Below are 10,828 nucleotides of genomic sequence, written 5' to 3'. Positions count from 1 at the left end.
GAGCTCCCCCCGAATGACAGAGCTTCTCACCCTATCTCTAAGGGAGAGCCCCGCCACTCGGCGGAGGAAACTCATTTCGGCCGCTTGTACCCGTGATCTTGTCCTTTCGGTCATGACCCAAAGCTCATGACCATAGGTGAGGATGGGAACGTAGATCGACCGGTAAATCGAGAGCTTTGCCTTCCGGCTCAGCTCCATCTTCACCACAACGGATCGATACAGCGTCCGCATTACTGAAGACGCCGCACCGATCCGCCTGTCGATCTCACGATCCACTCTTCCCCCACTCGTGAACAAGACTCCGAGGTACTTGAACTCCTCCACTTGGGGCAAGATCTCCTCCCCAACCCGGAGATGGCACTCCACCCTTTTCCGGGAGAGAACCATGGACTCGGACTTGGAGGTGCTGATTCCCATCCCAGTCGCTTCACACTCGGCTGCGAACCGATCCAGTGAGAGCTGAAGTATGTGTGGCATATCTGTCAACGTGGCAAAAACCGAGGTAACATGCCAGTGGGCATCCACTCCTCCACCAACCTTCACCATTGACAATAAACCACTTGCAGTAGTGGACTCTTTCAAATACCTTGGCAGCTTTCTCTCTGACGATTGCAGTATCGACGGGGCGATTCAAAACAGGATTATGCAGGCGTCAGCATCTTTTGGCAGACTCAGGGGAAGGGTCTTCCAGAACAAAGACCTTAAGCTACATACCAAGGTAGCGGTCTATTCAGCTGTGGTCATGACGACCCTCCTCTACAGCTGTGAAGCGTGGACCCTGTACAGCCACCACCTCAGGATGCTGGAGGCCTTCCACATCAGGTGCTTACAATGCATCCTGGGGATATCTTGTAAGGACAGAGTCCCCCACACTGAAATACTCTGCAAGACCAACTGCACCAGTGTGGAGGCTACAGTCACCCAGCACCAACTTCGCTGGCTAGGCCACATTATCAGGATGCGGGAAGAACGCTTACCACGCAAGGTGCTTTATGTTCAGCTTCATCTTGGTCACCGCTTGGCAGGAGGCCCAAAAAAGCGTTATAAAGATCAGTCTTCAGACTGTCATGAAGAAATGCGGCCTGAACCCGAACCAGCTGGAGGACACTGCAGCCCAACGCTCCACCTGGCGGCAGCTCCTCCAACAAGGAGTTCATAAGCTACAAGTTACTCTCCATTAAACGTATCTAAGCTACAGGGGAAGCTGTCCCAGGAGAATTGTAGCTAGCTACACTACAAAAATAGCTAGCTACTAGAGATGCGCGGTTTGCGGGCACAACCGCGGAGTCCGCGGATTATCCACGGTTCGGGCGGATGAAATTAAAAAAAAATTAGATTTTATCCGCGGGTCGGGTCGGGTCGGGTCGGGTCGGGTGGTTGAAATAAAAAAAATTAGATTTTAAATAGATTCAGGCGGGTGGCAGTTAAACCAATTGGGAAATATATATACATAGTTAAATGTTGTTACCCACATACGAAAAACGAGCAGGCACCTGCAGCATATGCCACAACAGAAGAAAAAAAAAAAAAGAGATGGACACTTTTACGGAGCGGAGAAGGGACGCCTCGCCGGGGTCCCTGGACCGAGGCCCCTTCCCCCGAGAGGGCCCCACCGGGAGCCGTAGCTGAGGCGATCCGCGAGAAGGGCCCGACGCACGTCCAGGGTCACCACCGCGCCCACCGCACCGACACCCCGCCTCGTCCGCCTTTGCCGCGGCCGGCGTCACGCGCAGCAGGTAAGCAGCTTACCTGCCCGCCACCCCCGTGGCCGGGGGCACGTAACAGGGGTCACTCCGCGCGCAGTGCGCTCACGAAAGGGGTGGGGCTCACCCTGGTTGATATAGACAGCAGGACGGTGGCCATGGAAGTCGGAACCCGCTAAGGAGTGTGTAACAACCCACCTGCCGAATCAAATAGCCCTGAAAATGGATGGCGCTGGAGCGTCAGGCCCATACCCGGCCGTCGCCGGCAGCGAGACGCGCTTGGAGGTGCGCTCAGCGCGGCTCCCATATGATTGCGCACTGGTGTGCGTCTGGGTCGTGACAGCGTGGCACGCGAATGTCTGAGCTGCATTGGATCAGTCTCCTTTCTTTAACAGGCAAAAGCTTTATAACCTCACTAATGCCTTGCATCGTCTATATTAGATATATAACAACGGGCGGGTGCGGGCGGTGCGGTTCTGATCAAATGTTACATCGGGTGGATGGCGGATGGTTGACAACTTTCTGATGCGGTTGCGGATGAAATAATTGCCTATCCGCGCATCTCTACTAGCTACATTGAACAACATTTCTATCTATGGTCCACATGTACAATATCTATGTTCATGTAAGTGTACAAATATTACTATTCACTCACTATCTTAACTATAAAAGAACAGCATCTATTGACAAAATGAACTTATGATTGTGCTTGACAGTCAACAACTAAAGGCAAACATTTGTCTAAACATGTGGAAGGACTCACATTATTGTGGGTTCCTGCACCTCATCTTCATCACTAAAGGAAACATCTCATCTGTGGGTAGAAAATTCCTCTGACATTTAGTTTTTGAGTGGTCAGCTTGAAGCGTCCCTCTGTCTCGGACTCCCTCCTGGTCATGTGACATGAGGCTCTGTTACTTCCTGGTCTTATCTTGCCTCTGATTGGCCAGTCTGTAATGTTTGGCCTTAACCTTAGCCAATGGTGCCTCATCGGAGAACAGCAAGCAACCATCATGGATGTTGTCATTCTTATTCTTTATTAAAATGTTCAAATAGAAGAACCATCATGGGTGTTGTCATTCTTATTCTTTATTAAATGTTCAAATCGAAGAAAAGGGTGAAGGCACAAGCAGTAAAATAGAGAAAAAGCTCATTCAGTGGCAGCCATCTTAAATGTGTTCTCTATCCACATTTTCTTTCTGGGAACAATCTGATTGCTTGCATCTTTTCAAAGGTCCCACATATGAGTTCATTAGTGGAGATATTTGTCACACTTCCACACGCAAGAGGAGGAAGATCTCGGTGGGCGGAGCGACTCCCAGAACTCCTCACACCTTTTTGGCGAGCTTGCCTTGCACACCTGGTTCAGTTCTGAGCCGCTCTCAAAGGCGGACTTTGTCTGGGAGGATACATTGTTTGGGTCACCGCCGGGGGGGTCTTGAAGGCCAAAGTCTCCAACGATGTTGTTCAAGTCCACTCCACCTCCTTCAAGAGAACAACATTAATGAGCTACACATCTTATTCCCCTCCACCATCTTATTCCCCTCCACCATCTTATTCCCCTCCACCATCTTATTCCACTCCACCATCTTATTCCACTCCACCATCTTATTCCACTCCACCATCTTATTCCACTCCACCATCTTATTCCACCATAAGCAGGTCCAAGTACTTCTGCCTGAGAACTTCCTCCTTGATCGCTGATCAGTGGTAACAAGACTGCCACAAATGTAACAAGACTGATCAGTGGTAGCAAGACTGATAACGGTAACAAGACTGATAACGGTAACAAGACTGATAACGGTAACAAGACTGATCAGTGGTAACAAGACTGCCACAAATGTAACAAGACTGATCAGTGGTAACAAGACTGATCAGTGGTAACCAGACTGATCAGTGGTAGCAAGACTGATAACGGTAACAAGACTGATAACGGTAACAAGACTGATCAGTGGTAACAAGACTGATAACGGTAACAAGACTGATCAGTGGTAACAAGACTGCCACAAATGAAACAAGACTGATCAGTGGTAACAAGACTGATAACGGTAACAAGACTGATCAGTGGTAACAAGACTGATCAGTGGTAACAAGACTGATAACGGTAACAAGACTGATAACGGTAACAAAACTGATAACGGTAACAAGACTGATCAGTGGTAACAAGACTGCCACAAATGTAACAAGACTGATCAGTGGTAACAAGACTGATCAGTGGTAACAAGACTGATAACGGTAACAAGACTGATCAGTGGTAACAAGACTGATCAGTGGTAGCAAGACTGATAACGGTAACAAGACTGATCAGTGGTAACAAGACTGATAACGGTAACAAGACTGATAACGGTAACAAGACTGATAACGGTAACAAAACTGATCAGTGGTAACAAGACTGCCACAAATGTAACAAGACTGATCAGTGGTAACAAGACTGATAACGGTAACAAGACTGATAACGGTAACGAGACTGATCAGTGCTAACAAGACTGCCACAAATGTAACAAGACTGATCAGTGGTAACAAGACTGATAACGGTAACAAGACTGATAACGGTAACAAGACTGATCAGTGGTAACAAGACTGATCAGTGGTAACAAGACTGATAACGGTAACAAGACTGATAACGGTAACAAGACTGATCAGTGGTAACAAGACTGATAACGGTAACAAGACTGATAACGGTAACAAGACTGATCAGTGGTAACAAGACTGCCACAAATGAAACAAGACTGATCAGTGGTAACAAGACTGATAACGGTAACAAGACTGATCAGTGGTAACAAGACTGCCACAAATGTAACAAGACTGATCAGTCGTAACGAGACTGATAACGGTAACAAGACTGATCAGTGGTAACAAGACTGATCAGTGGTAACCAGACTGATCAGTGGTAACAAGACTGCCACAAATGTAACAAGACTGATCAGTGGTAACAAGACTGATAACGGTAACAAGACTGATAACGGTAACAAGACTGATCAGTGGTAACAAGACTGATAACGGTAACAAGACTGATAACGGTAACAAGACTGATCAGTGGTAACAAGACTGATCAGTGGTAACCAGACTGATCAGTGGTAACAAGACTGATAACGGTAACAAGACTGATAACGGTAACAAGACTGATCAGTGGTAACAAGACTGATAACGGCAACAAGACTGATAACGGTAACAAGACTGATAACGGTAACAAGACTGATCAGTGATAACAAGACTGCCACAAATGTAACAAGACTAATCAGTGGTAACAAGACTGATAACGGTAACAAGACTGATCAGTGGTAACAAGACTGATCAGTGGTAACAAGACTGCCACAAATGTAACAAGACTGATCAGTGGTAACAAGACTGATAACGGTAACAAGACTGATAACGGTAACAAGACTGATAACGGTAACAAGACTGATAACGGTAACAAGACTGATCAGTGGTAACAAGACTGCCACAAATGTAACAAGACTGATCAGTGGTAACAAGACTGATAACGGTAACAAGACTGATAACGGTAACAAGACTGATAACGGTAACAAGACTGATCAGTGGTAACAAGACTGCCACAAATGTAACAAGACTGATCAGTGGTAACAAGACTGATAACGGTAACAAGACTGATAACGGTAACAAGACTGATCAGTGGTAACAAGACTGATAACGGTAACAAGACTGATAACGGTAACAAGACTGATCAGTGGTAACAAGACTGCCACAAATGTAACAAGACTGATCAGTGGTAACAAGACTGATAACGGTAACAAGACTGATAACGGTAACAAGACTGATAACGGTAACAAGACTGATAACGGTAACAAGACTGATCAGTGATAACAAGACTGCCACAAATGTAACAAGACTAATCAGTGGTAACAAGACTGATAACGGTAACAAGACTGATCAGTGGTAACAAGACTGATAACGGTAACAAGACTGATCAGTGGTAACAAGACTGATCAGTGGTAACAAGACTGCCACAAATGTAACAAGACTGATCAGTGGTAACAAGACTGATAACGGTAACAAGACTGATAACGGTAACAAGACTGATCAGTGATAACAAGACTGCCACAAATGTAACAAGACTAATCAGTGGTAACAAGACTGATAACGGTAACAAGACTGATCAGTGGTAACAAGACTGATCAGTGGTAACAAGACTGCCACAAATGTAACAAGACTGATCAGTGGTAACAAGACTGATAACGGTAACAAGACTGATAACGGTAACAAGACTGATAACGGTAACAAGACTGATCAGTGGTAACAAGACTGCCACAAATGTAACAAGACTGATCAGTGGTAACAAGACTGATAACGGTAACAAGACTGATAACGGTAACAAGACTGATCAGTGGTAACAAGACTGATAACGGTAACAAGACTGATCAGTGGTAACAAGACTGCCACAAATGTAACAAGACTGATCAGTGGTAACAAGACTGATAACGGTAACAAGACTGATAACGGTAACAAGACTGATCAGTGGTAACAAGACTGATAACGGTAACAAGACTGATAACGGTAACAAGACTGATCAGTGGTAACAAGACTGCCACAAATGTAACAAGACTGATCAGTGGTAACAAGACTGATAACGGTAACAAGACTGATAACGGTAACAAGACTGATAACGGTAACAAGACTGATCAGTGATAACAAGACTGCCACAAATGTAACAAGACTAATCAGTGGTAACAAGACTGATAACGGTAACAAGACTGATCAGTGGTAACAAGACTGATAACGGTAACAAGACTGATCAGTGGTAACAAGACTGCCACAAATGTAACAAGACTGATCAGTGGTAACAAGACTGATAACGGTAACAAGACTGATAACGGTAACAAGACTGATCAGTGATAACAAGACTGCCACAAATGTAACAAGACTAATCAGTGGTAACAAGACTGATAACGGTAACAAGACTGATCAGTGGTAACAAGACTGCCACAAATGTAACAAGACTGATCAGTGGTAACAAGACTGATAACGGTAACAAGACTGATAATGGTAACAAGACTGATCAGTGGTAACAAGACTGATAACGGTAACAAGACTGATAACGGTAACAAGACTGATCAGTGGTAACAAGACTGCCACAAATGTAACAAGACTGATCAGTGGTAACAAGACTGATAACGGTAACAAGACTGATAACGGTAACAAGACTGATAACGGTAACAAGACTGATCAGTGATAACAAGACTGCCACAAATGTAACAAGACTAATCAGTGGTAACAAGACTGATAACGGTAACAAGACTGATCAGTGGTAACAAGACTGATAACGGTAACAAGACTGATCAGTGGTAACAAGACTGATCAGTGGTAACAAGACTGCCACAAATGTAACAAGACTGATCAGTGGTAACAAGACTGATAACGGTAACAAGACTGATAACGGTAACAAGACTGATCAGTGATAACAACACTGCCACAAATGTAACAAGACTAATCAGTGGTAACAAGACTGATAACGGTAACAAGACTGATCAGTGGTAACAAGACTGATCAGTGGTAACAAGACTGCCACAAATGTAACAAGACTGATCAGTGGTAACAAGACTGATAACGGTAACAAGACTGATAACGGTAACAAGACTGATAACGGTAACAAGACTGATCAGTGGTAACAAGACTGCCACAAATGTAACAAGACTGATCAGTGGTAACAAGACTGATAACGGTAACAAGACTGATAACGGTAACAAGACTGATCAGTGGTAACAAGACTGATAACGGTAACAAGACTGATCAGTGGTAACAAGACTGCCACAAATGTAACAAGACTGATCAGTGGTAACAAGACTGATAACGGTAACAAGACTGATAACGGTAACAAGACTGATCAGTGATAACAAGACTGCCACAAATGTAACAAGACTAATCAGTGGTAACAAGACTGATAACGGTAACAAGACTGATCAGTGGTAACAAGACTGCCACAAATGTAACAAGACTGATCAGTGGTAACAAGACTGATAACGGTAACAAGACTGATAATGGTAACAAGACTGATCAGTGGTAACAAGACTGATAACGGTAACAAGACTGATAACGGTAACAAGACTGATCAGTGGTAACAAGACTGCCACAAATGTAACAAGACTGATCAGTGGTAACAAGACTGATAACGGTAACAAGACTGATAACGGTAACAAGACTGATAACGGTAACAAGACTGATCAGTGATAACAAGACTGCCACAAATGTAACAAGACTAATCAGTGGTAACAAGACTGATAACGGTAACAAGACTGATCAGTGGTAACAAGACTGATAACGGTAACAAGACTGATCAGTGGTAACAAGACTGATCAGTGGTAACAAGACTGCCACAAATGTAACAAGACTGATCAGTGGTAACGAGACTGATAACGGTAACAAGACTGATAACGGTAACAAGACTGATCAGTGGTAACAAGACTGATAACGGTAACAAGACTGATCAGTGGTAACAAGACTGATAACGGTAACAAGACTGATAACGGTAACAAGACTGATCAGTGGTAACAAGACTGATAACGGTAACAAGACTGATCAGTGGTAACAAGACTGATAACGGTAACAAGACTGATCAGTGGTAACAAGACTGCCACAAATGTAACAAGACTGATCAGTGGTAACAAGACTGATAACGGTAACAAGACTGATCAGTGGTAACAAGTCTGATCAGTGGTAACAAGACTGCCACAAATGTAACAAGACTGATCAGTGGTAACAAGACTGATAACGGTAACAAGACTGATAACGGTAACGAGACTGATCAGTGGTAACAAGACTGCCACAAATGTAACAAGACTGATCAGTGGTAACAAGACTGATAACGGTAACAAGACTGATCAGTGGTAACAAGACTGATCAGTGGTAACAAGACTGATAACGGTAACAAGACTGATCAGTGGTAACAAGACTGATAACGGTAACAAGACTGATAACGGTAACAAGACTGATCAGTGGTAACAAGACTGCCACAAATGTAACAAGACTGATCAGTGGTAACAAGACTGATAACGGTAACAAGACTGATCAGTGGTAACAAGACTGCCACAAATGTAACAAGACTGATCAGTGGTAACGAGACTGATAACGGTAACAAGACTGATAACGGTAACAAGACTGATCAGTGGTAACAAGACTGATAACGGTAACAAGACTGATCAGTGGTAACAAGACTGATCAGTGGTAACAAGACTGATAACGGTAACAAGACTGATAACGGTAACAAGACTGATCAGTGGTAACAAGACTGATAACGGTAACAAGACTGATAACGGTAACAAGACTGATCAGTGGTAACAAGACTGCCACAAATGTAACAAGACTGATCAGTGGTAACAAGACTGATAACGGTAACAAGACTGATCAGTGGTAACAAGACTGCCACAAATGTAACAAGACTGATCAGTGGTAACGAGACTGATAACGGTAACAAGACTGATAACGGTAACAAGACTGATCAGTGGTAACAAGACTGATAACGGTAACAAGACTGATCAGTGGTAACAAGACTGCCACAAATGTAACAAGACTGATCAGTGGTAACGAGACTGATAACGGTAACAAGACTGATAACGGTAACAAGACTGATCAGTGGTAACAAGACTGATAACGGTAACAAGACTGATAACGGTAACAAGACTGATCAGTGGTAACAAGACTGCCACAAATGTAACAAGACTGATCAGTGGTAACAAGACTGATAACGGTAACAAGACTGATCAGTGCAGTGGTAACAAGACTGATCAGTGGTAACAAGACTGCCACAAATGTAACAAGACTGATCAGTGGTAACAAGACTGATAACGGTAACAAGACTGATCAGTGGTAACAAGACTGATCAGTGGTAACAAGACTGCCACAAATGTAACAAGACTGATCAGTGGTAACAAGACTGATAACGGTAACAAGACTGATAACGGTAACAAGACTGATCAGTGGTAACAAGACTGATCAGTGGTAACAAGACTGCCACAAATGAATTCACTGGGGTGAGTTTTTCCTTGCCCTTATGTGGGCTCTGTACCGAGGATGTCGTTGTGGCTTGTGCAGCCCTTTGAGACACTTGTGATTTAGGGCTGTATAAATAAACATTGATTGATTGATTGAATTGTCAAATCCAGAAAGGACCTTCTCAGTGACTTGATGAAGTATGAAGTAACAACCTTTAGTCACTTTTTCATCCCAGACAGCGAAAGTCTGGGCCAATCAGGGACCTCGATACTGAACAGCTCTGATGGCTTTGATCAATACTACTGTTGTAGTGATACTTTTGCATTATTTAGCCATGTCTGTTATTGACAATGCTTCATTTAGGAGCAAATAAATGTAGAATATGCTTTAAAAATATTTCTATAAAATTAGCTATGTGTGATATCTGTTATTATAATGTATTTATTTTATTATTATTTTTACATTTATTTAAAATGTTACTTGTTTGGGGAAAAACAGCACGTGATCTATTTTTTAAACTATTCCTGTCGAGTTTATGTGTGGAAAAACCCAATAAACAAATGTTTCACAAAAAAAATCAGCGATGTGGCAAAGTGGCAATATTTAAATAGTGAGGGACGACTGTCACACCTATTTCTAGATTAGACCAATTTAACTACAAATGTTTAGAGACAATATTTAAATAGGTGGTGGTGAGGGACGACTGTCACACCTATTTCTAAAATTAGACCAGTTTAACTACAAATGTTTAGAGACAATATTTAAATAGGTGGTGGTGAGGGACGACTGTCACACCTATTTCTAGATTAGACCAGTTTAACTACAAATGTTTAGAGACAATATTTAAATAGGTGGTGGTGAGGGACGACTGTCACACCTATTTCTAGATTAGACCAGTTTAACTACAAATGTTTAGAGACAATATTTAAATAGGTGGTGGTGAGGGACGACTGTCACACCTATTTCTAGATTAGACCAAATTAACTACAAATGTTTAGAGACAATATTTAAATAGGTGGTGGTGAGGGACGACTGTCACACCTATTTCTAGATTAGACCAATTTAACTACAAATGTTTAAAGACAATATTTAAATAGGTGGTGGTGAGGGACGACTGTCACACCTATTTCTAGATTAGACCAATTTAACTACAAATGTTTAGAGACAATATTTAAATA

At 43.0% G+C, this 10,828-nt stretch overlaps 1 protein-coding gene across 1 annotated transcript in view; it reads right to left on the bottom strand.

Moving 5' to 3' along the window:
- Positions 1-2,769: 2,769 nt before the first annotated feature.
- xkrx (XK related X-linked) overlaps positions 2,770-10,828 on the bottom strand; it is a 45,833-nt gene continuing 37,774 nt past the window's right edge. The window contains exon 4 of the mRNA XM_061930089.1: positions 2,770-3,188. The gene's annotated coding sequence lies outside the window, so the exon portion shown is untranslated. The remainder of the gene's footprint in view (positions 3,189-10,828) is intronic.

This window comes from Nerophis lumbriciformis, linkage group LG36 (assembly GCF_033978685.3).
Source record: "Nerophis lumbriciformis linkage group LG36, RoL_Nlum_v2.1, whole genome shotgun sequence".
Classification (NCBI taxonomy): Eukaryota; Metazoa; Chordata; class Actinopteri; order Syngnathiformes; family Syngnathidae; genus Nerophis; species Nerophis lumbriciformis.
This window is presented reverse-complemented; position numbering and strand designations above follow the sequence as displayed.